This window comes from Nyctibius grandis, chromosome 11 (assembly GCF_013368605.1).
Source record: "Nyctibius grandis isolate bNycGra1 chromosome 11, bNycGra1.pri, whole genome shotgun sequence".
Lineage (NCBI taxonomy): Eukaryota > Metazoa > Chordata > Aves > Nyctibiiformes > Nyctibiidae > Nyctibius > Nyctibius grandis.
This window is the reverse complement of record NC_090668.1, coordinates 4,060,163-4,085,933: the sequence shown is the minus strand read 5'-3', so window position 1 is coordinate 4,085,933 and position 25,771 is coordinate 4,060,163. Positions and strand designations below refer to the sequence as shown.

Here is a 25,771-nt window from a genome sequence, read left to right as displayed (position 1 = left end):
CCCTCCAGCCCACAACAATCCTTTGCCTTTGAGCTTTGCCCCAGAGCTTTGCCACATCCCTATGATGATATGAATCTCTTCTCCCGTATGGGATTGTGCAGTCTTGACCTTCTGCCTGAACTTACTCACACTCTCCTGTGTGTCTATGATGACCAATTGGAGAAACGTCTCTTAGGGTTACCTTGTGTGCCTGCACTGAAAGCGCTTCAGAGCTAACTCGAGATGTCCCTCATCGCTGAATTTCACCATGACTCGTGGCCATGCTCACCATGAAGAAGGCAATGTGACAAAGGCAATCCATATGATACAAACCCACTTAAAATCTTCCTCCACACTAGCCTGAGATCTGTGAGCTAACTGGCCTTATGAATCTGGGACACAGATGAATCGTTTCAATGTTAGGAAGCATCACACACGCCAGGCCCTGATCCTGATAGGGGACTTCAACCACTCACGCACCTGCTGGCAAAGTAGCACAGACACCTACAAGCAGTCCAGGAAACTGCTGGAATGCTTGAGGACAACTTCGTAGTACTGGGGAGGGAGAGCCCGACCAGAGGAGAGGCATTGCTGGACCTGTTGTTTACTACTGCAGAAGAACTTATCGGAGACATAAGATTGGAGGAAGCCTAGGCTGCAGCCATCATGCCCTGGTGGAATGCTCAATGTTGAGGAGTACGGGATGGTTAAAAAGTACAGGCAGGACCCTAGAGCTCAGAAAGGCTGTTTAGGGGGCTAGTGCGTGGGACCCCTTGGGAAACTGCCCTCAAATTTGAAAAGTTGTGGCAACTGGTGAAATCCCCAGTGATTGGAAAAGGGGAAATATACCCCCATTTCTGAAAAGGGATAAAAGGAAGTCTCGGGGAACTGCAGGATGGTCAGTCTCACCTCTGCGCCCAGCAAGATCATGGAGCAGATCTTCCTGGAAACTATACTAAGACACGTAGAAAACAGAGAGGTGATTGGCCACAGCCAACATGGCTTCAGAGAGGGCAAATCGTGCCTGATAAATTTAGTGGCCTTCTACAACGGGATTACAACATTGGTGGATAAGGGAAGAGAGACTGACAGACTGACATAATCTACTTGTGCAAAGTACTTGATCCTGTCCCGCACAACATCCTGGTCTCTCAAATGAAGAGGCATGGATTTGATGGGTGGGACCACTCAGTGGATAAGGAATTGGCTGGATGGTCGCACTCAAAGAGTTGCGGTCAATGGCTCGATGTCTGGGTGGCGACCAGAGATGAGTGGTGTCCCTCAGGGGTCCGTATTGGGACCAGTATAATTTAACATCTTTGTCGGGACATGGGTAGTGGGATTGAGCGCATGCTCAGCAAGTTTGCAGATGACACCAAGCTGAGTGGTGTGGTTGATACTGTAGAGGGAAGGGATGCCATCCAGAGGGACCCTAACAGGCTAGAGAGATGGGCCCATGCAAACCTCATGAAGTTTAACAGGGCAAGTTCAAGTTGCTGCACCTCGGTCAGGGCAATCTCAAAAATGGGCACAGGCTAGGCCATGAGTGGATTGAGAGCAGCCCTGCAGAGAACGACGTGTGGGTATTGGTAGATGAAACACTGAATATGAGCTGGCAAAGCACACTCGTAGCCCAGAAAGCCAATCGTATTCTGGGTTGCGTCAAAAGAAGTGTGGCTAGCAGGTCAGGGGAGGTGATTCTGCCCTCTACTCCACTCTCGTGACACCCCACCTGGAGTACTGTGTTCAGCTCCAGGGCACCCAGCATAAGACAGACATGGACATGCTCGAGCAGGTGCCAGAGGTGAGCCAGAAACATGATCAGGGGGCTGGAGCACCTCTCCTATGAGGGCAGGTGGAGAAGTTGGGGCTGTTTAGCATAGAGAAGAGAAGGATCCTGAGAAAAATGAGGAGGGACTCATTATCAGGGAGTGTAGTGATAGGATGAGGCTTAATGGTTTCAAACCAAAAGAGGGTAGATTTTGTTTAGATCGAAGGAAGAAATTCTTCCCTAAGAGGGTCGTGAGACACTGGAACTGGACATCCAGAGAACTTGTGGATGCTCCCTCCCTGGACATGTTCAAGGCCAGGTCGGATGGGCCTTTCAGCAACCTGTTCTAGTGAAAGGTATCCCTGCCCGTAGCAAAGGGGTTGGAAATTGTGATCTTTAAGGTCCCTTCCAGCCCAAAATGATTCTATGTTTCATTCCGTATTTCTTGGTTGTATGAAGTGGGAGCAAAACATTTCAGATGAAAGCGGCACGGGCTTAATTACCAGTGAGGCCTCGAAAAATGGCAACTACTAGGTATTTAGATGCTTCACGAGCAAGGAATGTTTGTGGCCCTGCAGGGCTCTGCGACACAGCATAAAAGCCTGCGCTGCTCCAGGCTCTGCATCTTCCTCTCTTGCTTCCCTTTCCTCGAGGAACGAGGTAAGCCTGAGTCCGCTCCATCCTTCTCTGTTTTTGCCTGAACTGCTGTCCTGGTGGCTACTCAGGTTGATACTTGGGCACCTCAGTTTGGCCCTGCAATGGAACTATTCAAGTCCTGCCACCTCTTTCACATTTCATGGAGGGGGCTGGGAAGATTTGGGATGGTTTCTTTCAAGCAGAGGGGGATCAATGGGGCTGAGCTGCAGGGAGGTCTGCCCACCAGCATTTCTGCCTTAGGCAGATGGTCTCTAACAAAATGGCCAAGGGTATCCAGCGCCTTCTTCAATGCAGCAGTGTTTGTTCTGGACATGGGGTATGATCAGTCTTTCCATAGGTGCTTTAAACCCACTGTGCTGGGTCCTATCCCAAAAGTGGGTCTGCCTTCCCAGACCATGCAACTCAGAGGGCACGATGAGGGTTGTGGGAGCTGTAGGCACAGTGTGTGTTCTTAAGAGGTGATTTCTGAGACACCTTGTTCAACCCAGCCTGTTAGTGCTGGGATAATTCCACCAGTCTTCATCCGTGCTACTGCACTGGGAAATGCAGGAGGATCTCCTGGTGGACTCAGCAGCTAGTTAGGCACATCTTTGCTCCTAGTCATTCAGTCTAGCCTGAAGGTGTCATGTCACGCCTGTTGGGCAGGTGAGCAAGATCAGCTGCAGGCCCTTTCTGGACATGGAGCTAGAAATGGAGATGGAGGGCAGCAAAGTGTACCTGCAGAGACAGCTGAGGAAAAGCAAGATAGACTTATCTCGGGGTCTGTGTTTCGTCTCTGCTCTGTGTTTCAGGTTTGCCTCCCTCACCGAGAGATGTCTTGCTTCAGACCATGTCCCCCACGCCCCTGTGGCCCAACACCACTTGCAAGCAGCTGCAGTGAGCCCTGCAACGCCCGCTGCGCTGACTCAACGGTGTTCATCGAGGCCTCCCCGGTGGTGGTGACCCTGCCGGGCCCCATCCTCACCTCTTTCCCTCAGAGCACAGCAGTGGGATCCTCTCTGTCAGCTGCTGTTGGCAGCTCCCTCAGCACCGGGGGGGTTCCCATCTCTTCTGGGGGCTCCTTTGGTCTGGGCGGGTCAGGACTGTGTCTGCCTCCCCCCTGCTGCAATCTGAACTGCTGAAGCCAGTGGATCATCCCCTTTGGAGCTGGAAGGAAGACAGTTACTCTGCAGCAGGAGTGTGGCCAAGGCTTGCAGATGAGCTGGGTGTTCTCTTCCCACCTGGCAGGAGGGACCTGTGCCCGCTGCTCCTCACTGCACGGCAGGCCTCGCTGTGCCTCCTCTGGCTCTGCTTTGCTCTGAGCTCCTTGAGAAAGGGCTCGTTCTCTTCTGCTTTGCTGAACCTCCTGCTGATGGGGGGAAGGTGCTGGAGTTAGGGACTGCTCTGGGTGGGCTGGGATTGCCACCAGGGAGAGCAGAATGGGAAAAGGCAAGCGCTTTGTGTGGAGCTTGTCCTTGGGAAATGGGCCATTCTCTGAGCCTCCCTGAACCCTGTAGATGTGTTTCTTGGTCTCTTTTCTGTGCCCCTAAGTTTGCTCCTTCTCATTAAAGACCTTGTGCAGCATCGTTGGAGACTCATGTTCGTTTGTTCTCCTCCTCCCTCAGTTAGACACCTGCTCTGCACGGAAGAGGGAGATCCTGCCCTCTCTCAAGACAGCAAATAACCCCAAGCAAGGGGCACTGCCAGGTGTGGGTGGAGCTCCTGAACTGATACCAGAGCAACAAAAATCAACAAGCAGGCAAAAGAGAGACAGAAAAGCCTCAGAGAAATGGAGAGAGCAAGAAGCAATGGACAGAGGTGGAAATACCAGTAATGCCACACACGGTAACCCTGTTTTACTGCGAGGGTGGTGAACCATGGGAAAAAGTTGCCCAGGGAGAGTTGTAGAGTCTCCATCAGCCTCCTCTACTTGACCCTGCTCTGAGGCAGGCCTGGACTGCATGATCTCCACCTTAGCTGTTGTGTGATTTGGTGAGCCACTGCTGGATCCCCTCAGCCAGGAGCAGCCATCAAGCACAAGGGAGCAGAGAGGGGACAGGGGCCAGCGCTCAGGAAAGCTGCAGAGGTGTGGTGGGCACAGGGCAGGAGAAGGGGCACTTATGTCATTCCCAGGGCTGGGAGCACTGGAAAGCAAGGAAGATGGGAGTGCACTAGACAATTGACCCAACAGGAAGGCTTTTAAGGTGAAAGCATGCTGAGAAAAGGCCTGAGGGAGGCAAAAGGTTGAGGTCCCACTGAGATTTGAACTCAGATCGCTGGATTCAGAGTCCAGAGTGCTCACCATTACACCATGGGACCTGCTGGGCACATGCTGTCTTTCCCCTGTGGCCGCCCCCAATGAGTAATATGCTCCCCATTGAGCCCTGGCAGTCTCTCCATCTCCCTGGCCATTAACAAGTGCAGCCTTCCTGCAGGACTGCTGGGCACTCTCTACTCACAGGGCCTTTCAAGGGAGTGGCAGAGCTCTTGGCACAAGCCTGGCATGCCCTCTCTCACAAGACCCAGGCTAGGAACCCGTGAGAATCTCCATTTCCCATCATTAGACCTGGTCATGAAGTTTCCAGTAGAACCTCTTCAACGTTACACCTCACACAGTACATTCATGGCCCAACAATCGGTGGTTTGATGCTTACACTCTGCTGCTGCCTCCCTTCACCCCCATGTTGGACAGCCTATCAATCGGCCTCTTCAAGTTATTGCCTCTCTTGTTTCTCACCTTGTAGCTCATACTAAGCAGCCATTAACCAGATGTGCTTACTCTTGATTGCAGTCCTAGTCGAGCTCCTGACCTTGCCAAAGGAGGGCAGGGGGTGACGTTCAACAGAGGGAAGAGCTGGCAGGAGGACCCAAAGCAGCCTGTTGTGGGTTGCACAAGCTGCTCTGCCTTCCTCTGCTGAGACAGTCCTGGATGACTTCAAACCTTGGTCCTTTCTTCCAGGACACGCTGTCCCCTTCTGCCCCAAAGTGGCCTCTCCCTCAGTGAGAACGCCATTTTCTCTCCTGAGGCTTTTGCAAACTCAGGTACATTTCACTGTGAGCCTGAGGGAACTTTCCCTCGTGCCCTGACACCACCACACTGCCTGCCAAAAAAGGGTCCATGCATACAGCGGAGAAAGCTGCACTGGTGCTATGCTCCTTGTGCCAAGGTTTGAGTCTGTGTGTTGAGAGCAGGGCTCTTCCTCCCAGCTGTCAGACAGGGGGAAACACATGTGGGGACACTCTACCAGACCTCAAACTTAGCGCAGGACACTGAGGACACAACCTCCTGGTAGCTTTGGACTGCCCAAAGCACTGGGATAGCATCCAGTACTTCTGAACCCATAAGACAGACCATGCTGCCATGCCCAAGCCAAGATATCAAATGGCAGGTTACATCCAGAGAGGGCGTGAGAAACACCTAGTCACAGGAGAAGGGTTACATCTCTACAGAGTCACAACTCTGAAAGCATGTTCCAGAGAAGCAGCATTGTTGGGGGCTTTCCTCATGCATCCTTGGGATCTGCAGGACCGAGCAGGGTGGAAGCAGTGTGTGGGAGCAGCAAGAGCAGGGCCCAATCTCTGAAGCTCTTGCAAAGAGGTGGAGGGACTCCGCTGCAGGGGATGGTGCACAGGGAAAGGGACAGCCCTTTCCCATGCAGATATTGTACTGCCGCAAGAGGAAGGATGTCCCTTCTGGGACTGAGACAGCAGTTTGCCAAGCATTGGACGGTGTTACTGGGGGTCTGCTAGTCTCACCCACCACGTGGGGAGAAAGGATTCTGGGCCAGGGGACTGTGGGGGCCAGTGCAGGCAGCTTCCTTGCTCAGGGCATTTTCTCCTTGATTTCCTTCCTGGCAGCACTGCCTGCTGGGGCTGCCATGGTCCCCAGACCGTTTGCTTCCCCAAAGTCATGGCAAATGTTCCTTCCACTGTAGCATCCCATGCTGCTCCTCCCTGTGGGACACTGCAGGGAGGACACTTTCTGACCCCCTTACAGGCTTCAGTGGGCAGCCAGAGATATCCCAGAGCTGCCCAGCACCTGGGAACTGCATCTCAGGCCAGGCTGGCTCACACAGAAGGCCAGGCCAATCCTGCGTCCTGCACTTCCAAGATCTTTGCAAGCCGAAGAGCCACCTTCACACAGTGGAAGCCCCCTCACCTTCTCTTCTCCAGGATGATCACGCCTAGCTCCTTCAGCTTTTCCCTCAATCACAACAAGCTCTGGCATGCTTTGATACCACCTTGTGCATGTCTCCTCTTCCTCTTCCTGTGTGCGCAGGAAGACATCTCCTGTGGCTCATGCTTCTGAAAAATGCCACCAGTGCTCGTGTAACTTGTTGGAGAGTAATGACTCAGAGGCTGCAATGTCCCTGTTGGCCTCTTACTCATGGGCCTTTACTCCCACCTGCCCCTCTTCCCACTGTTGCTGTCCATGTTTGCTGGTGAGAAACTACCATTTCAGGGAAACTTTGTGGGTTGAAGTCCTGCTGGTCGATGCCACATCCTGGAGTGGCACCTGTAGAATGCGCCACTGGGCCCGAAAGAGGGAATGACACATCTCAGGGGCTCTCCAGCCTTGGGAGCAGAAGGCAAGGTAGTGCCCTCATGGCTACGGAGTGGGAAGAGTTGCCTCATCTCCAAAAAAGGGGAAGAAGGACTATGTGGGGAACCAAGGAAATGTGATGATAAACTGGAGCAACTGCAGCGGAGAATCCCTGGGATAGTCAGGGGCTGGGGGCTCTGGCCTTCTGAGGAGAGGCTGAGGTCCCAAGGCTTGCTTACTTAGGAGGAGAAAATGCTTAGCAGGGATCTAACAGGAGCCCTACAAGGAGACCACTGCAATGGTCAGAGGATGAGCCATGGTCAGAAATTGAACAGGCAGTTTGTGACTGTTTACACAAACAAAAATGATCACCCCGAGGGTGCCTAAGCATGGGAACAGGGGTCCAGAGAGGCTGTGAAATGTCTGTCCTTGAGGTGTTTGATGACGCAAAAGGCTAAAGCACCGATCAGGTGGTGTGAGCCTGCTTGAAGCAGGACGATGCACTCTGTGTGTCCCTGAAATGCCTTCAATCCAGAAGGGTTGTTGGAGGGTAAAGTGCAATGTGGGAGAGAGGATTTTGTGGGTGAATGTTTGAAGAAAGTCCAAAGAGCCGCATTTCAGGCGAGAAGCATGCACAATGTGAGTTTTGTAAGGGAGAGTGGAAAAGTGGGATTCCCTAGGGGCTCTCCCTCCATGTTTGTCTTCTAGGTCTACATACATGCTACTGGTGGCTGCATGGCTATGGCCATTTCTCCTTCTACAGGAGGCGGAACATGCAGCAAGACCTGGTCAGCAGGCTGAGCAGAGCACCCAGAGGAGCAAGGAGCCTCCACCTAAGAGAGGGAAGGAGGCCAAGAGAGAGAAGCCATGAAGGAGGCCACCAAGAGGGAGGGGCCTGTCAGGAGTGGGACTCGAGCACACATCACCCAGAGAGACTGCAACCAGAATGCAGCACCTTAGACCGCTTGGCCATCCTGACCCGTTGCAGCTCTTGCTGCTGCTGCCACTCCTCCCCCTGCAGCTGCCAGAGCCAGCCCAGCTCAGCCAGCCTCTCCTGGCACTACTGCAGAGGGAGCTGGTTCCTGGGAGCACCCTTGCCCTGCTCCCACCAAGGGCTGCTGACAGGCGACCGCAGCTCCTACATGCACTTCAGGCCACACGGAACAGGAGCACCCAGCACAGGGGCAGCACACTGCTGACGCGTCTCGCAATGGCCAAGGCAATCCTTCACGGGAGCAACCAAAGGAACCATCAGCAAATTATGGCTCTGTACAGGCCAACATCTCAAGGCCAACATCTCAAGGGGCTCCAGGCATACATCTACCTTTCACATGACTTCCTTCATTGCCTCCAGAGCCTCAGGATATGGCAAGACAAGCACTTGGCCTGCAGTGCTGCCACATGGATGGTTCCTGAGGCAACAAGGGTGCTTCATTCTTCCCTGCTTGGGGTCAGCGAGGATGGGCAAGGAGGGCTCTACCACACCAACCACTGGGGGAATGCTGTGCTGCTCTCAAGGAGTCAGTGTGTGTGAAAGGGACTAGAGAGTGAAGGAGAAAGGACAGGAGATGCGCCAAGAGCTGAGCAATGACTGAGCTCCAGTTCCTGTGGGGAAGAGGTTCACTTTCTGACCACGGTGCACAGGAAAGAGGACACAGCTCTCTCAGGGACTTGTTCCTTCATGGAAGGAGCTAGACTGCAAGTCGTCTCAGGAGGTCACTATTCCAAATGCCTGCTGAAAGCAGGGCTAGCCCCAGAGCTAGAGCAGGCTGCTCAGTGCCTAAAGCCCTGTTGAAACTTGAGTGTGATACCCAGGCATGGAGAATCCGAAAGTCCTCTGGGCACCTGCTCCGACACTCTCTGGGAATCTCTGAATGGTCCAAAGTTGCTCCTCCAGCCTGCTGTTGCCTACTGGGCAAGGCATTGTGGAGTCAGGCTGAAGAAAAGTTTGTGTTGGCCAGGAATCGAAGCCAGACCAACTGCTTGGAAGGCAGCTATGCTCACCACTATACCACCAACACTCCTGGATGCACCGCTGCCTTCTGCTCCTCCAGCCCAGAACCGGGCCTCCATCTTACTTGTCCACTTCCTAATCTCTTCTGCCTCCTGCCCTTCCCCTCATAAATTGGCCTGTCTCCTGCTCCTCCATTTCACAGACTAGCTGGCCTCCTCCTTCCAGCCCCCTGCACACGTGCGACCTCAAGCTGCTGGGATGGGTGTGTGCTTCTCCGGGTGTGAGATGTTGGCTAGGGAAAGTCAAGCTGCTGGGTGCTTCTCTGGGTGTGAAATGGCACTGCCAGCACTCACGCCTCCTTCCCTTCCTCTACCTGGTGCTCTTGTCCAGGCAGCAAAATTGTCTCCCTGGAAAACTCAGTGTCAGTGACCTGGGGTGGGAAGTGCTACGGCCTTGCCTTGCCCTTCTCGCCACATCTCCTGCCCATAACCCTGTGTGGGGCCTTTCTCTCTGACCACCCCAGATGGCTCTGCAGGAGCTGAAGGAAACCCCTGAGTGAGAGGGCACCCTTGTTGCTTTGCAGAGCAGAGGGGAGCTGCTCTCCAGCGAGCTCATAAGGGCTGCAACCCTGCCCAGAAATCCAGCTCCCTGGGGGCTGTGGGACAGTGCCCGGCATAAAAGTCAGTTCTTTGCGGGCTGAGGAGAGAGACAATGACACTTAGCCTAAAATTACCAAGGGAAATAATTCTCCTATTTTAGCTGAGCACATAGTGGTGCCCCAGCCTGATGCATGGAGGACCCCGCTATAGAGCAAGGCGGGGTTTATACATATTTACAATACAGTTATGTTAACCAAAGGAACTGCTCATGTTAAGGGGTGGGCTAATCAGATTTTTCTCTCCCAAAATCACTATATCCCAGGCAGGTGTTGTGGACATATGCTCCGTGGGGTGTTATTCTTCATTGTTCTGAACCAGGAGGGGGTTTATACTAGATTCTGGTCAATTGCTGTTCTGACCGTGGTTATATGCCTGGGGTTTCTTGAAAGACAAAACTGCTGTTGTTTTATCATCTCCATGGGGTGTTCTCAGCCACAGAGAGACAGCTTAGGTTGGGTCTTCAGGTCATGCTGAGCCTGAGGTAAAAGGTCTTAGTGCTAGGCAGTGTTCTTCCCTCTAAGCAAGTTGCATAGCTGTTAGTGCCTCCACATTCACTCTGGCTGTGCGGGCCTTCCCATGCCCATGCTGTGCTGTGCTCCCCCACAGCTCCTGCCTTGTCCTCCCTCCTGGCACAGCCCTGCCCTTGCTGCTCCCTGGCAGCTGAGGGTTACCCCTGCCACCATGCAGGTTGCCAGGGAACTTGAGAAACCCTAACCCCTCCTCTCCATGCCTTAAGTGGTGCCTATCCTGCCCAACACTTCTGGGGGTGGAGGTGCTTCCCAGTCACCACAGGGCAGGGCCAGACCTGCTGGACTGAGTGGTGCCCTGTCTTAAATGCTGCAAGGCATCCGAGGAAGGCTCTGGGAAGGCTGAGCTCTTCCCTCCAAGAGGGTCTTCCCTCCACTTGCCTGCTGCTCCACACCAGTCTGTCTTCATGACATCTAAACTGAGGGGCACTTTGTGAGTGCTGCCAAGATCTCTGATCCATGAGGTGTCTTGGCTTCCTTGGTAGCAAGAAGAACATGTTGTGCAGGCTGTCTTTGGAGATGAGCTGCTGTAGTTCCAGGTGTAGGGAAGACAGCTGGTGTGGCTGTGCTGCTTGGGATGTGAGGTGAGATCAGGCTCTTAAGTTCTGTTCAAGAACCAGCAACAGTGGATGTCTTTTTTGGGAATCAGGTACAATAGGAGTCACACAGCTGCAGCATGGTCAGCTGCAGGCAGCCCAAAAGGGGACTGTGCCTCGTAGTTGGCAGGATTCGAACCTGCGCGGGGAAACCCCAATGGATTTCTAGTCCATCTCCTTCACCACTCGGCCACAACTACCTGCTGCAGCCCACTCTGCTGGGATATCCTGTCACAGGGAGGATGGTTTCACTCCCCAGCTGGCATCTCTGCTGCTTCCAGGGAAGAAGGGAAGGCAGCTGTGTGGACATGACCAGAGACGGTCGTTATTGTGGGGCAGGATATTAGACCTCGCTTTTCTTCTCAAATTTATCTGAGGGGGACTCCAAGCCTGCTGTGAGCAGTAGAGTGGGGACATTCCTGCAGGGAAGATGGTGACCTCGCAGAAGCACCTCCTGCCTCTTGAGGAAGTAGGGTGGTGTCAACTCTTGAAGAAAGACCATGACTGCCGTGCAGGTTGTTGGTGTGTAGGGGGAATGCTTTGTAAGATTGAGAAAAAGGACTGAAAAAACACAAGGTGGAGCCAAGCTGAGGAAAAGTGTGGAGGGTCAAAGCGAGATGAAATGGGAGGTGTGGATGACTTAGAGGGAGACAGGAGAGAGCTTGTTTTGGTGGAATAGGTACATACAGATATTTTGCCAGCACTGGCAACCACTGTCCGATGCATGAGCATGGAGCAAGATATTAAATGATCCACAAAACTGACCATTTCCACAACTGGATGAAAGTAGCTCTGATTCTCTTTTGGGTCTGGAGCAGGAGTATTTGGAAAATGGCGTTGAGTATTTGCTATGGATGTGGTACAGGTGACAGTGCCTGTCTGCACGCAGAACAATGGTGTGAGGTGAACATGAGGAGCGGCTTGGGGAAAAGTATGTGCAGAGGGCTGGAAGGAGCCTGGTCTGTGAAGCGGAGGAGCAGGAGGCAGCAGTGCCCACAGGTTTGTTGGTGATGTAGCGGTGATTGCACACGCTCTCTTCCCTACAGAAATGCCCAAGCTAACCCGATCTCACAGTCACACTGCCTACGTCCAGCTACGAAAATCAGCGCTTCCCTCCTTTCCACTCCACACCCAGCCCTTGGAGCACATTCCCACAACACCAATGAAAGAGAGAAGAGCCATGACTGGTTTTCATATGAAGTCTGTCAACAACAGTTGAGAGAACTGAGATGTTAACTCAAATGTCTGTATTAACATTCACAACTGGGACACTGGTCTTTGACTACTCTCACAGTGAAATGGGGATACTGTGCATGGCGTTTCTCATATTTTCACCTCTATCAACCACTTCCTGCCTTCCCACTGAGCACCGCTGACAAGAGGATGGCTCGCTCTCCTTTAATCCACCTCTCCACTCTCCAGCACCGCAGCCTTCCCTTCCCCAGGCTAAAACACCCCAGCTCTCCCAGCACTTGGCATGCAGACATTGAGGTCTCCTGCAGAGGAAAAGGACTTTGCAGAAGGCTTTCCACTTGCTGCTGGGAACCATAAGAGAAAGCAGAGGCAACAGCGTTCAGTCAGGGGAAGACGTGCACCTGCCCCAAAGTTCAAACACCTGGAGCAGCAATGACTGCTGAGAGGTTTTGGAGGGGCAGCAGTGAGGACAGTAATGCATCATCTGGGAGATCAAACAGCAACACTGGATCCAGCTTTGTGCTTGGCTGCATGCTTGCACGTAGGGCGCCTTGCTTTTCTGCTGAGCATCTTAGGTGCTCTTTGCCTCCAAAACACCTGTGAGCAGCAAGGTGCATCACCAAAAGGAAAGGAAATATAAAACCTGACTTCCAAATGCCAAGACTTGGCTGAGATTCAGGCTCAGAAAGGCAACTTACCCCTGCCTGTTTCTGAAGGAGCCCTCCACCACTCAGCTGAGCACACGTGCCCATTTTTTCCTGCCACCTCCGGAAGTGTTGTCATCTGAGCCCAGTTCATAAGCCTGCTTCTGTTCTCTGCCACAGGGTACTCAGGGCAGGCAGTGAAATGTCACTGCTTCCTGAGCATACATGCATGACACGCTGGGTACATGGGCAGAAGAAATGAGATCAGCTCTTGAGTGCTTTAGGTGGCGGGACTCAAGGCTGACTATGAGCGATATCACAGGGGCGTGATCACAAGGCTACAGAATCACACTCCGTTTCTCCAAAGATTTTCAGTTTTTCTCTTGCCGAATTGCTTCTTGGTGCTCTGGTGTCAGTTCAGGGAGCTCTATCCACAAGTGGTGCTAAGAGCAGGACAAAGGCTACTGCTCTTCCCTGCGGAGCGGGTAGCTAACTGAGTGAGAAGAAGAAACCATCACGAGTCTCCAGCGATGCTGCACAAAGTCTTTAATGAGAAGGAACAAATGCAGGGGCACAGAACAGAGACCAAGAAACACATCTGCAGGGTTCAGGGAGGCACAGAGAATGGCCCATTCCCCAAGGGCAAGCTCCACACAAAGCGCTTGCCTTTTCCCATTCTGCTCTACCTGGTGGCAATCCCACCCCACCCAGAGCAGTCCCTAACTCCAGCACCCTCCCCCCATCAGCAGGAGGTTCAGCAAAGCAGAAGAGAACGAGCCCTTTCTCAAGGAGCTCAGAGCAAAGCAGAGCCAGAGGAGGCACAGCGAGGTCTGCTGTGCAGCGAGAAGCAGTGGGCACAGGTCCCTCCTCCCAAATGGGATGAGGACACACAGCCCATGTGGATGCCGTGGCCATGCTCCTGTTACAGAGTCCTTGTCTTGCTCCCCAATGCACAGTGGATGATCCACCAGCTTCAGCAGTTCAGATTACAGCGTGGGGGAGGCAGACACAGCCCTGACCCGCCCAGACCAAAGGAGCCCCCAGAAGAGATGGGAACCCCCCCGGTGCTGAGGGAGCTGCCAACAGCAGCTGACAGAGAGGATCCCACGGCTGTGCTCTGAGGGAAAGAGGTGAGGATGGGGCCCGGCAGGGTCACCACCACCGGGGAGGCCTCGATGAACACCGTTGAGTCAGCGCAGCGGGCGTTGCAGGGCTCACTGCAGCTGCTTGCAAGTGGGGTTGGGCCACAGGGGCCACAGGGGCGTGGGGGACATGGTCTGAAGCAAGACATCTCTCGGTGAGGGAGGCAAACCTGAAACACAGAGCAGAGGCGAAACACAGACCTTGAGATAAGTCTGTCTTGCTTTTCCTCAGCTCTTTCTGCAGATACACTTTGCTGCACTCCATCTCCAATTCTAGCTCCATGTCCAGAAAGAGCCTGCAGCTGATCTTGCTCACATGCCCAACAGGCGTGACATGTCACCTTCAGGCTAGACTGAATGACTAGGAGCAAAGATGTGCCTAACTGCCTGCTGAGTCTACTAGGAGATCCTCCTGCATTTCCCAGTGCAATAGCACGGATGAAGATCGATGCAATGATCCCAGCACAAATAAGCTGGGTTGAACAAGGTTTCTCAGAAATCACCTCTTAAAAATACACACGGTGCTACAACTCCCACGGACCTCACTGTGCCCTTCAAATTACATGGCACATAAAGGCAGGCCCACTTTTGGGATAGGACCCTGCACAGGGGATTTAAAGCACCTATGGAAAACTGATCATACCCCATGTCCAGAACAAACACTGCTGCATTGAAGAAGGCACTGGATACCCTTGGCCATTTTGTTAGAGACCATCTGCCTAAGGCAGAAATGCTGGTGGGCAGACCTCCCTGCAGCTCAGCCCCATTGATCCTCTTCTACTTCAAAGAACACCCCTCTTCCTAGCTCTTCCCAGCCACCTCCACAAAAAGGGAAAGAGGTGACAGCCCTTGAACAGGTCTATTACAGGACCAAGCTGAGGTGCCCAAGTATCAACCTGAGTAGCCACCAGGACAGCAGCTCAGGCAAACACAGAGAAGGATGGAGCGGACTCAGGCTTACCTCGTTCCTCGAGGAAAGGGAGGCAAGAGAGGAAGATGCAGAGCCTGGAGCAGCGCAGGCTTTTATGCTGTGTCTTAGAGCCCTGTGGGGCCACAAACATTCGTTGTTCATGAAGCATCTGAACACGTTGTCGCTGCCACTTGCTGAGGCCTCACTGGTGATTAAGCCCTTGCCGCTTTCATCAGAAATGTTGTACTCCCGTTTCACACCCTTGATCATCATAACGATTCATCTGTGTCTCACCTTCATGAGGCAAATTAACTCCAAGGTCTCAGGCTAACTGTGCAGAGTTTTTAGATGGGTTTGTGTCATATGGATTGCCTTTGTCACTTTGCCCTCTTCATGGTGAGCTTTTCCACAAATCATAGTGAAATTCAACCATGAAGGACACCTCAAGGCAGCTCTCAAGTGCTTTCAGTGCAGGTACTCAGCCTATACCTGAGAGACATTTCTCTGCAGGAGGTCATCATAGACATGCAGGAGACTATGTGATTTCAGGCAGAAGGTCAAGAACGCACATCCCATATGCGAGAAGAGACGCACCTGTCCAGGGATGTGTCAAAGCTGAACGGGAAAGATAGACCACTGTGGGCTTGATGGAAGCCCCTGGCGGGCAGGAGTGATGGCCAAGAGGACATCGCTTATGCACATCAGGCTCTACCACGGCCTGGTTTTGTGATGAAAGCGATGCCTGTGTTCTTCCCTGAAACACCTAGATTGACATGTTTTGCTCAGCAAGGGCATCCCAGAGGCCAGAGGCCTGGATGGCCTGCTTTTGAGGAGAGGCTCAGGGCAGGGAGCCAAAAGCTCATGGCCCTTTTTCCTGGATCACGGGTGGAGTGGCCCATTCCATGCATTTCAGACTGCAAAGGGACATCACATCAATCTCCCAGAGCACCTGGGAGTCATTGCGATGTGGAAGAGTTGGGAAAAACCCTGAACTCCTGGCAAACATGAGTCAGCCTGCTCTGGAATTCAGTGGACATAGTGCCCTGGTCTCAGGTGTGCCAGGGATACCAGAGCTCATAGCCCCAAAGTGCTGCTTTCCTCAAGGGCATTTCCTCAGTTTTTATCACCATTCCTGAATCACCTGGTCCTTCTCTGCAACCTCGTGCCACTGCTGCCTTCCAAGGCATTGCCTTTTGGTGGCTGCTCAGGGGCCCATGACACTCAGTGCTCCCCAGAATAATGTGGGATGGATGGTACTTCTGGAGGTTTTCTGGGCCAACCTCCCACTCAGAGCAGACCAAGTTTCCCAGTTACATCAGAAGGCTCCCGTCGACTTCTAAACACTGCCACTGTTGGAGAGGTCACTGTCTCTTGAGCAGCTCTTCCAGGACTACACCAAGCCCACTGATACTTCTTTTCCCACAAGGACAGCTGGTATTTCCCTTGTTGCACCCTGTGATTGTTGCCTCTTGCCCATTTGCAGTGCACCTCTCAGGAGAGTCTGGCTCCATCCTTCCCATCACGTCCTTTAGAGGGGAGGCAGCATCCCCTCCTCCCCACCTTGCCTCCTCTCCACCAGGCTCCACAAACACAGTGCCCTCGGCTTAAGGCCTGGTCCCCACCCTAGCAGCCAGGGGCTCTCACAGATGAGCCTCCCAGGCCCACAAGTGGGCTCATGCAGATCAAAACTAGAACTTGGTGGGTTTTGAAATTGGGATGGGATCATGGAATCACAGAATTCTTTTGTTTGGAAAGTGTGGTCACTTGTGCCTGAATACGTGGTAGGACACAAGGAGGCACATGGCTTGGATGCTGATTGCAAGGTCACTGGTATCTGAGAAGCAGATGGGCCAGTGAGAGGAAAGTTCCAGGCAAGTGAAAAACTGCAGTCTCCCAACAGTACAGGAGGTTGTCTAAGGATGGTGTGAGACCCTCTGGATAGGTGCACTACAAGGGCAAGATCAACACTAACAAGATGCAACCAGGGAAATACCATAGAAGCAGCAGTTGTTTCAGGAATGGTGCTAAACCATAGATGAAAATCGTAGAATCAGAGAATGGTTTGGGTTGGAACAGACATTAAAGAGCATCTAATTCCAACCCCCCTGCCATGGGCAGGGACACCTTCCACTAGACCAGGTTGCTCAAAGCCCCATGCGACCTGGCCTTGAACACTGCCAGGGAGGGGGCAGTCACAGCTTCTCTGGGCAACCTGGGCCAGTGCTTCACCACCCTCACAGGAAAGAATTTCTTTCTGATATCTAATGTAATTCTACCCTCTTTCAGTTTAAAACCACTACCTGTCGTACTGTCACTACATGCCCTTGTAAAATGTCCCTCTCCAGCTTTCTTGTAGTCCCCCTTCAGGTACTGGAAGGCTGCTATAAGGTTTCCCTGGAGCCTTCTCTTCTGCAGAAGAGAAGAAAGCAGCACGTTGAGAGCAATGAGGCTATGAGCTCTGGTATCCCTGGCACACCTGAGACCAGAGCACAGTGTCCACTGAAGTGCACAGCATGGTGACTCCTATTTGCCTGGAGCTCAGGGTTTTCCCAGCTCTTCCACATCACGATGACTCCCAGATGCTGTGGGAGGTTGATGTGATGTCCCTTTGTAGTCTGAAATGCATGGAATGGGCCACTCCATCCCTGACCCAGGAAAAAGGGCCATGGGCTTTTGGCTCCCTGCCCTGTGCCTCTCCTCAAAAGCAGGCCATCCAGGCCTTTGGCCTCTGGGTTACCCTTGCTGAGCAAAACAGGTCAATTTGTGTGCGTGTTTCTTTCAGGGAAGGACGCAGGCATCTCTTTGATCACCCTCCTACGCCTTGATTTCATTGTTTCCAACACGTTCTCCACTTCCCAAGCTGAGCCCAGAGCCCTGGCTGGAAGAAGCGTGATGGCCTGGTCAAATCAGCAAGGGATATGGCCCAGGAGATCCCATGGACAAGTCACTTGAGAGACACCTGCCTGACCCTCTGATCTGCTCTTTCTCGTTATGAATCTGCCTTTGTTCCCTGGGTTCGGGGGCAGAAAAAACAGGCTGTGGCAGAGCCTGATAAGCATAAGAAAGGTCCTTGTGGTCCTCACTCCTGCTTGCAATGGGCCTCCCTCCAGCCCACAACAATCCTTCTTTGCCTTTGAGCTTTGCCCCAGAGCTTTGCCACATCCCTATGATGATATGAGTCTCTTCTCCTGTATGGGATTGTGCAGTCTTGACCTTCTGCCTGAACTTACCCACAGTCTCCTGTGTGTCTATGATGACCAACTGGAGAAATATCTCTTAGGGTTACCTTGCGTGCCTGCACTGAAAGCGCTTCAGAGCTAACTCGAGATGTCCCTCATCGCTGAATTTCACCATGACTCGTGGCCATGCTCACCATGAAGCAGGGAACCTGACAAAGGCAATCCATATGATACAAACCCACTTAAAATCTTCCTCCACACTAGCCTGAGACCTGCGAGCTAACTGGCCTTATGAATCTGGGATACGGATGAATCGTTTCAATGTTAGGAAGCATCACACACGCCAGGCCCTGATCCTGATAGGGGACTTCAACCACTCACGCACCTGCTGGCAAAGTAGCACAGACACCTACAAGCAGTCCAGGAAACTGCTGGAATGCTTGAGGACAACTTCGTAGTACTGGGGAGGGAGAGCCCGACCAGAGGAGAGGCATTGCTGGACCTGTTGTTTACTACTGCAGAAGAACTTATCGGAGACATAAGATTGGAGGAAGCCTAGGCTGCAGCCATCATGCCCTGGTGGACTGCTCAATGTTGAGGGGTACGGGATGGTTAAAAATTACAGGCAGGACCCTAGAGCTCAGAAAGGCTGTTTAGGGGGCTAGTGCGTGGGACCCCTTGGGAAACTGCCCTCAGATTTGAAAAGTCGTGGCAACTGGTGAAATCCCCAGTGATTGGAAAAGGGGAAATATACCCCCATTTCTGAAAAGGGATAAAAGGAAGTCTTGGGCAACTGCAGGATGGTCAGTCTCACCTCTGCGCCCAGCAAGATCATGGAGCAGATCCTCCTGGAAACTATGCTAAGACACATAGAAAACAGAGAGGTGATTGACCACAGCCAACATGGCTTCAGAGAGGGCAAATCGTGCCTGATAAATTTAGTGGCCTTCTACAACGGGATTACAACATTGGTGGATAAGGGAAGAGAGACTGACAGACTGACATAATCTACTTGTGCAAAGTACTTGATCCTGTCCCGCACAACATCCTGGTCTCTCAAATGAAGAGGCATGGATTTGATGGGTGGGACCACTCAGTGGATAAGGAATTGGCTAGATGGTCGCACTCAAAGAGTTGCGGTCAATGGCTCGATGTCTGGGTGGAGACCAGTGATGAGTGGTGTCCCTCAGGGGTCTGTATTGGGACCAGTATAATTTAACATCTTTGTCGGGACATGGGTAGTGGGATTGAGCGCATGCTCAGCAAGTTTGCAGATGACACCAAGCTGAGTGGTGTGGTTGATACTGTAGAGGGAAGGGATGCCATCCAGAGGGACCCTAACAGGCTAGAGAGATGGGCCCATGCGAACCTCATGAAGTTCAACAGGGCAAGGGCAAGTTGCTGCACCTCAGTCAGGGCAATCTCAAAAATGGTCACAGGCTAGGCCATGAGTGGATTGAGAGCAGCCCTGCAGAGAACGACGTGTGGGTATTGGTAGATGAAACACTGAATATGAGCTGGCAAAGCACACTTGTAGCCCAGGAAGCCAATCGTATTCTGGGTTGCGTCAAAAGAAGTGTGGCTAGCAGGTCAGGGGAGGTGATTCTGCCCCTCTACTCCACTCTCGTGACACCCCACCTGGAGTACTGTGTTCAGCTCCAGGGCACCCAGCATAAGACAGACACGGACATGCTTGAGCGGATGCCAGAGGTGAGCCAGAAACATGATCAGGGGGCTGGAGCACCTCTCCTATGAGGGCAGGTGGAGAAGTTGGGGTTGTTCAGCGTAGAGAAGAGAAGGATCCTGAGAAAAATGAGGAGGGACTCGTTATCAGGGAGTGTAGTGATAAGATGAGGCTTAATGGTTTCAAACCAAAAGAGGGTAGACTTAGTTTAGATCGAAGGAAGAAATTCTTCCCTAAGAGGGTCGTGAGACGCTGGAACTGGACATCCAGAGAACTTGTGGATGCTCCCTCCCTGGACATGTTCAAGGCCAGGTCGGACGGGCCTTTCCGCAACTTGGTCTAGTGGAATGTATCCCCGCCCATAGCAAAGGGGTTGGAAATTGTGATCTTTAAGGTCCCTTCCAGCCCAAAATGATTCTATGTTTCATTCCGTGTTTCTCGATGGTATGAAGTGGGAGCGAAACATTTCAGATGAAAGCGGCACGGGCTTAATTACCAGTGAGGCCTCGAAAAATGGCAACTACTAGGTATTTAGATGCTTCATGAGCAAGGAATGTTTGTGGCCCTGCAGGGCTCTGCGACACAGCATAAAAGCCTGCGCTGCTCCAGGCTCTGCATCTTCCTCTCTTGCCTCCCTTTCCTCGAGGAACGAGGTAAGCCTGAGTCTGCTCCATCCTTCTCTGTGTTTGCCTGAACTGCTGTCCTGGTGGCTACTCAGGTTGATACTTGGGCACCTCAGTTTGGCCCTGCAATGGAACTATTCAAGGGCTGTCACCTCTTTCCCATTTCATGGAGGGGGCTGGGAAGATTTGGGATGGTTTCTTTCAAGCAGAGGGGGATCAATGAGGCTGAGCTGCAGGGAGGTCTGCCCACCAGCATTTCTGCCTTAGGCAGATGGTCTCTAACAAAATGGCCAAGGGTATCCAGCGCCTTCTTCAATGCAGCAGTGTTTGTTCTGGACATGGGGTATGATCAGTCTTTCCATAGGTGCTTTAAACCCACTGTGCTGGGTCCTATCCCAAAAGTGGGTCTGCCTTCCCAGACCATGCAACTCAGAGGGCACGATGAGGATTGTGGGAGCTGTAGGCACAGTGTGTGTTCTTAAGAGGTGATTTCTGAGACACCTTGTTCAACCCAGCCTGTTAGTGCTGGGATAATTCCACCAGTCTTCATCCGTGCTATTGCACTGGGAAATGCAGGAGGATCTCCTGGTGGACTCAGCAGCTAGTTAGGCACATCTTTGCTCCTAGTCATTCAGTCTAGCCTGAAGGTGTCATGTCACGCCTGTTGGGCATGTGAGCAAGATCAGCTGCAGGCCCTTTCTGGACATGGAGCTAGAAATGGAGATGGAGGGCAGCAAAGTGTATCTGCAGAGAGAGCTGAGGAAAAGCAAGACAGACTTATCTCGGGGTCTGTGTTTCATCTCTGCTCTTTGTTTCAGCTTTGCCTCCCTCACCGAGAGATGTCTTGCTTCAGACCATGTCCCCCACGCCCCTGTGGCCCCTGTGGCCCAACCCCACTTGCAAGCAGCTGCAGTGAGCCCTGCAACGCCCGCTGCGCTGACTCAACGGTGTTCATCGAGGCCTCCCCGGTGGTGGTGACCCTGCCGGGCCCCATCCTCACCTCTTTCCCTCAGAGCACAGCTGTGGGATCCTCTCTGTCAGCTGCTGTTGGCAGCTCCCTCAGCACCGGGGGGGTTCCCATCTCTTCTGGGGGCTCCTTTGGTCTGGGCGGGTCAGGGCTGTGTCTGCCTCCCCCCTGCTGCAATCTGAACTGCTGAAGCCAGTGGATCCTCCCCTTCGGAGCTGGAAGGAAGACAGTTACTCTGCAGCAGGAGTGTGGCCAAGGCTTGCAGATGAGCTGGGTGCCCTCTTCCTACCTGGCAGGAGGGACCTGTGCCCGCTGCTCCTCACTGCACGGCAGGCCTCGCTGTGCTTCCTCTGGCTCTGCTTTGCTCTGAGCTCCTTGAGAAAGGGCTCGTTCTCTTCTGCTTTGCTGAACCTCCTGCTGATGGGGGGAGGGTGCTGGAGTTAGGGACTGCTCTGGGTGGGGTGGGATTGCCACCAGGGAGAGCAGAATGGGAAAAGGCAAGCGCTTTGTGTGGAGCTTGCCCTTGGGAAATGGGCCATTCTCTGTGCCTCCCTGAACCCTGCAGATGTGTTTCTTGGTCTCTGTTCTGTGCCCCTGCATTTGTTCCTTCTCATTAAAGACTTTGTGCAGCATCGCTGGAGACTCGTGATGGTTTCTTCTTCTCACTCAGTTAGCTACCCGCTCCGCAGGGAAAAGCAGTAGCCTTTGTCCTGCTCTTAGCACCACTTGTGGATAGAGCTCCCTGAACTGACACCAGAGCACCAAGAAGCAATTCGGCAAGAGAAAAACTGAAAATCTTTGGAGAAACGGAGTGTGATTCTGTAGCCTTGTGATCACGCCCCTGTGATATCGCTCATAGTCAGCCTTGAGTCCCGCCACCTAAAGCACTCAAGAGCTGATCTCATTTCTTCTGCCCATGTACCCAGCGTGTCATGCATGTATGCTCAGGAAGCAGTGACATTTCACTGCCTGCCCTGAGTACCCTGTGGCAGAGAACAGAAGCAGGCTTATGAACTGGGCTCAGATGACAACACTTCCGGAGGTGGCAGGAAAAAATGGGCACGTGTGCTCAGCTGAGTGGTGGAGGGCTCCTTCAGAAACAGGCAGGGGTAAGTTGCCTTTCTGAGCCTGAATCTCAGCCAAGTCTTGGCATTTGGAAGTCAGGTTTTATATTTCCTTTCCTTTTGGTGATGCACCTTGCTGCTCACAGGTGTTTTGGAGGCAAAGAGCACCTAAGATGCTCAGCAGAAAAGCAAGGCGCCCTACGTGCAAGCATGCAGCCAAGCACAAAGCTGGATCCAGTGTTGCTGTTTGATCTCCCAGACAATGCATTACTGTCCTCACTGCTGCCCCTCCAAAACCTCTCAGCAGTCATTGCTGCTCCAGGTGTTTGAACTTTGGGGCAGGTGCACGTCTTCCCCTGACTGAACGCTGTTGCCTCTGCTTTCTCTTTTGGTTCCCAGCAGCAAGTGGAAAGCCTTCTGCAAAGTTCTTTTCCTCTGCAGGAGACCTCAATGTCTGCATGCCAAGTGCTGGGAGAGCTGGGGTGTTTTAGCCTGGGGAAGGGAAGGCTGAGGGTGCTGGAGAGTGGAGAGGTGGATTAAAGGAGAGCGAGCCATCCTCTTGTCAGCGGTGCCCAGTGGGAAGGCAGGAAGTGGTTGATAGAGATGAAAATACGAGAAGTGCCACGCACGGTAACCCCGTTTCACTGTGAACTCACAAAGACCAGTCAAAGACCAGTGTCCCAGTTGTGAATGTTAATACAGACATTTGTGTTAACATCTCAGTTCTCTCAACTGTTGTTCACAAACTTCATATGAAAACCAGTAATGGCTCTTCTCTCTTTCATTGGTGTTGTGGGAATGTGCTCCAAGGGCTGGGTGTGGAGTGGAAAGGAGGGAAGCGCTGATTTTCGTAGCTGGACGTAGGCAGTGTGACTGTGAGATCGGGTTAGCTTGGGCATTTCTGTAGGGAACAGAGCGTGTGCAATCACCGCTACATCACCAACAAACCTGTGGGCACTGCTGCCTCCTGCTCCTCTGCTTCACAGACCAGGCTCCTTCCAGCCCTCTTCACACACACTTCCCCAAGCCGCTCCTCATGTTCACCTCACACCATTGTTCTGCATGCAAACAGGCACTGTCACCTGTACCACATCCATACCAACTACTCAACGCCGTTTTCCAAATACTCCTGCTCCAGACCCAAAAGAGAATCAGAGCTACTTTCATCCAGTGGTGGAAATGGTTGGTTTTGTGGATCATTTAATATCTTGCTCCATGCTCATGCATCGGACAGTGGTTGCCAGTGCTGGCAAAATATCTGGATGTACCTATTCCACCAAAACAAGCGCTCTGCTGTCTCCCTCTAAGTCATCCATACCTCCCATTTCATCTCGCTTTGACCCTCCACACTTTTCCTCAGCCAGGCTCCACCTTGCATTTTTCAGTCCTTTCTCTCAATCTTACAAAGCATTCCCCCTACACACCAACAACCTGCACGGCAGTCATGGTCTTTGTTCAAGGGTTGACATCACCCTGCTTCCTTAAGATGCAGGAGGTGCTTCTGGGAGGTCACCATCTTCCCTGCAGGAATGTCCCCACTCTACTGCTCACAGCAGGCTTGGAGTCCCCCTCAGATAAATTTGAGAAGAAAAGCGAGGTCTAATATCCACAATAACGACCATCTCTGGTCATGTCCACACAGCTGCCTTCCCTTCTTCCCTGGAAGCAGCAGAGATGCCAGCTGGGGAGTGAAACCATCCTCCCTGTGACAGGATATCCTAGCTGCCTGGCTGAGGACAAAGTACACCCTTCAAGGCCTCTGGAAGGCTGGCACCAGGTGCCTGTCATGCTCAGTGAAGGTCCCAACTGCAGATCTTTGAGTAGAGCATCGCCCTGAAACTCCCAGGGATCCGGGTGTCATTGCACAGGGCGTGTGATCAGCAGGGCAGAGAGGGCTGGAGCAGGTAGTTGTGGCCGAGTGGTGAAGGCGATGGACTAGAAATCCATTGGGGTTTCCCCGCGCAGGTTCGAATCCTGCCAACTACGGGGCACAGTCCCCTTTTGGGCTGCTTGCAGTTGACCATGCTGCAGCCGTGCGACTCCGTACTGTACCTGATTCCCAAAAAGACAGCAAAATCCCCTGGCCTACAGCACTCCTCCTAGCCCCCCTGCCAGAAATTCCTGGATGAATGGGAAATCCTGCTCCCATTTACAAGGTAGGCAAGTTGGGGGAAGAAATGGGATCAGTGCTCAGTATGGTCCATGAAAAGACATCCACTGTTGTTGGTTCTTGAACAGAACATAAGAGCCTGATCTCACCTCACATCCCAAGCAGCACAGCCCCACCAGCTGTCTTCCCTACACCTGGAACTACAGGAGATCATCTCCATGTTCTTGCTCCCATCTACCCCTCTACCCACTGGTGCTGGCTGCATTTGCAGGTGAGGAACTGCCAGTTCAGGGGAACACTCTGGGTTGAAACCCTGATGGTCAATGCCACATCCTAGATTGGCACCTACAGAATGTACCACCAGGCCTGAAAGAGGGAAGCATGAAGCTCAGGGGCTCTCCAGCTTGAGGAACAAAGGTGAGGCAGGTCCCTAATAACTAACAAGAAGAAAAGTTGCCCCATCTCCAAAAATCGGGAAAGAAGATAGAAACTGATGATAAACTGGAGTGAGTTCAGCAAGGGATCCCTAAGATAGTCAGGGCCTGGGGGCTCTGTCCTTGTGAGAAGAGGCTGAGGACCCAAGGCTTGCTTAGTTGGGAGAAGAAAATGCTTAGCCGGGATCTAATAGGAACCTGCCAGTGCCTGCAAGGAGGCTACTGTGATGGTCAGAGGATGAGAGCCATGGTCTCATGGTCAGGTCTCATGGTCAGGTTATATTCTCTTCAATTCCTTCGGTGTTAGGTGAAAATAGGGAAAGGACTATGAAAATACAACAGATTAATATGTGTCTAAGAGACCGGTGACGTAGGTGGGATTTTGGGTTCTTTGACCATGGGGTGGCTTTCATGGCACCGGGCCTGCTTATGCCGGATGGGGAACACCTGAGCCAGAAGGGGAAAAGGGTTATGGCCCAGAAGCTGGCAGGGCTGATCAAAAGGTCTTTAAACTAGGTTCGATGGGGGAGGGGGATAAGATCAGGGCAACTAGAAATAACCTAGGGGCAACAGGCCTGTGTCAGGGGCAAGACCGCTAGAACAGCTGAAGTGCATTTACACCAATGCACGCAGTATGGGCAACAAACAGCAAGAGCTAGAAGACAGTGTACAGCAGGAAGGTTATGATGTGGTTGCCATCACAGAAACGTGGTGGGATGACTCTCATGACTGGAGTGCTGCTATGGATGGCTATAAGCTCTTTAAGAGGGACAGTCGAAGCAGGAGAGGCGGTGGTGTAGCGCTGTATGTTAGGGAGTGCTTGGACTGTGTCGAAATTGAGGAAGATGGTGAGGATGACAACGTTGAATGTCTATGGGTAAAGATCAGGGGGAAGGTCGGCAGGGCGGACATTATGGTGGGAGTCTGTTATAGAACACCCAACCAGGATGAGCAGGCGGACGAGGCGTTTTACAAGCGGCTGTCAGAAGCCGCCCGGTCGCCGGCCCTTGTACTCGTGGGTGACTTCAACTTGCTGGATGTCTGCTGGAAATACAACATGGCAGAGAGGAAGCAATCTAGGAGATTCCTAGAATGTGTGGAGGACAACTTCCTCATGCAAGTGATAAATGAGCCCCCTAGAGGAGGGGCCCTGCT

The 25,771-nt window shown here is 52.6% G+C and overlaps 3 non-coding genes across 3 annotated transcripts; 1 reads left to right on the top strand and 2 right to left on the bottom strand.

Annotated features, from left to right (window-relative positions):
- Positions 1-4,633: 4,633 nt before the first annotated feature.
- TRNAQ-CUG (transfer RNA glutamine (anticodon CUG)) lies at positions 4,634-4,705 on the bottom strand. Its single transcript has one exon. It is a non-coding gene; the product is annotated as a tRNA-Gln (tRNA).
- Positions 4,706-10,783: 6,078 nt separating this feature from the next.
- Positions 10,784-10,865, bottom strand: TRNAS-AGA (transfer RNA serine (anticodon AGA)). The gene has a single exon. It is a non-coding gene; the product is annotated as a tRNA-Ser (tRNA).
- A 13,111-nt stretch (positions 10,866-23,976) lies between these two features.
- On the top strand, positions 23,977-24,058 carry TRNAS-AGA (transfer RNA serine (anticodon AGA)). Its single transcript has one exon. It is a non-coding gene; the product is annotated as a tRNA-Ser (tRNA).
- Positions 24,059-25,771: the final 1,713 nt, after the last annotated feature.